Source organism: Sinocyclocheilus rhinocerous, unplaced genomic scaffold (genome assembly GCF_001515625.1).
Source record: "Sinocyclocheilus rhinocerous isolate Xijiao unplaced genomic scaffold, SAMN03320098_v1.1 scaffold1455, whole genome shotgun sequence".
In the NCBI taxonomy this organism is placed as follows: domain Eukaryota; kingdom Metazoa; phylum Chordata; class Actinopteri; order Cypriniformes; family Cyprinidae; genus Sinocyclocheilus; species Sinocyclocheilus rhinocerous.
Window position 1 is genome coordinate 104,800 of NW_015627907.1, and position 2,256 is coordinate 107,055.

Genomic DNA, 2,256 nt, shown 5'->3' on the forward strand with positions numbered 1-2,256 from the left:
ATATGTAATGATTGGTGCAACATTCATGCATTTAAGGGTTAAACATATTTGCTAAAGCATTGTGTTTTCTTGCAGTTTAAAGTCTTAAAATGTCTTAATTTAAAATTAAAATATTATAATAAAATGTCTTACATTATTAACCCGTAAAGTTCAAATGGTCATCAATTTAATTGATGAGGTCTTAATTACAACAATAAATGTTAACATGTTATCTCGGCCATACTGATCTTTAGAGAGACAGATCCCAAAGTCCTGGTCAGATGTATTACAGTAGCTGCTTAAACTGTTCCTGCAATTTTGTGTTTAATTACCCATAAAATTAACATCTGCACTGGACAAAATATTTAGCATTGCCTTTTATGCTTTACTTGAACAAGAAAAAAAAAAAATGTCCTAAAAATATTAAATTAATTTCATAAAAAGCATTAAATTTACCTTTCTCATACATATCGACACATTGTTACAACACATAATTTGTTTTAAAACATAAAGTTAAAGTAAACTGTTTGTATTTCTTGAAAACTGTTGCTTCAATTAATGTGTTGCAAGGTAGAACCTTATAATTCCAAGCGGAAAAAAATTAGAATTAGAAGGTTCTATCTGCATTTGACCTGTTCCAAAAATCCCCATTTACAAATTTGAGAGGATTTTGATATTGTACATTTAGAATACATTTAGGGTCTCTGTCATTTTCATGTATGAAAGAGACTTGTTCCGAATATCACTTTTGCTATATGAAATGTAAAATCTCTGAAGCTCAATATCTCAAAACCACTCGGAATGCAGATAGAACCTTATAATTCCAAGGCGGCGAAATATTCTGAGTTAAAATAAATAACTATTAGTTATGTGATATTTGCCTGTTCAAAAGTAGCCTTGATGTAGGGTGTTATATGTGGTTGCCAATGTGTCACCATGCGGTTGCTAAAGAGTTATGAGTGAATGTTAGTGGGTTACTAGAGCATACTAGATGGTTGCTAAGGTTTTCTGGCCAGTTAGAAGATTGATCTGTGATGTTCTGCTCTCCCAAAATGACTCTGATCTCTTGTTCAAGTAAGTCTATGGGATTTTTGAAAATGTTCTCTTTAATATTTTGACTTAATAGTGTAGTTGTAATGGAAAAATAATAATACAAAAAATATTACCGTTTTGAGTGTTTTTTTTGTTTGTTTTTTTTTCACCATGTTTTCTAGTTGGGTGTTAGGGTTTTCTGAGTGGTTAAAAGATTTCGCACAACCCTGTGAGAAAATCTCTCCTTCAGTGCAAGTCTAGGGGAAATTTGGTCAGTTTATTTGTCCACCGAAAGTGTAAGAAAAGTAATAACACACATCCGAACCATAAATAGTTTGGGGCAAATTACATTTCTCTAACCTCAATTATGAGCAATTGTAATAGTGATGTGTGCCATAGCGAACTCCACTTATTAAACATCACTTAATGTGCATCTCCCCATTAGCTCAAATTATCATATTATGTTACAGTGTGATTATGCAAACACATCACACACAGTTCAAATAACACTGGTTTTCTCTGGAGCTCTGGATTGAAGCCAATGTTTTTCAATTTGGTACCACCACATCCTGCCTGAGACCTAAATACTGTCATAAAACAAGCTGCAGGCCTGATTTCAGATCAGCTGAAACCTTACGAGAGAAGAACCCAAAACAACCCAGCAGCCTGGGTTGTGTGCATCCTCGCTGTTCGAAGGGTGAACTATTTGTTTAGGGCTTAGCGAGGGTCTGCAGATCATCAGCGCTCTATAGCTATATAGCTGCCAAGTCTGGTCTGTTTTAGTTTCAGACTTTAGCCCTGAGTTACAGTCTGCACTCAGAATATATATATGTATACGATCAGTAAGCACCATAGAGAAAGAGTCTGGAAGTCATCCAGATGCAATGAGCTTTTTGGGCGAGTATGAGCATCTGATACTAATTTCAGAGCTGTGTTGTGTTCAGTGCTGCATGAGGTTTAGTTGCATGGATGACTGGGAAACATTCACAAGACGAAACACAAATCATGTAGGTATTACTCCAAAGGTAACAGGTTCCAGTCAAAGCAGTGCCTCATTAAACTGAATAATACGCTGAGCTGGAGAGTTTATGCTGTTTGAAGTTGTTTCGGTTACAATACCAGTAAAACAAGTTATATTTGGGGCCACTGAAGGCTCCTATTGTTCTGTTGATTTTATTATTGTTCTTCTGGCAGTCAATAAAGCAGTAGGAACATTTGTATCCACTGTTGGGGAGCAAATCTCAA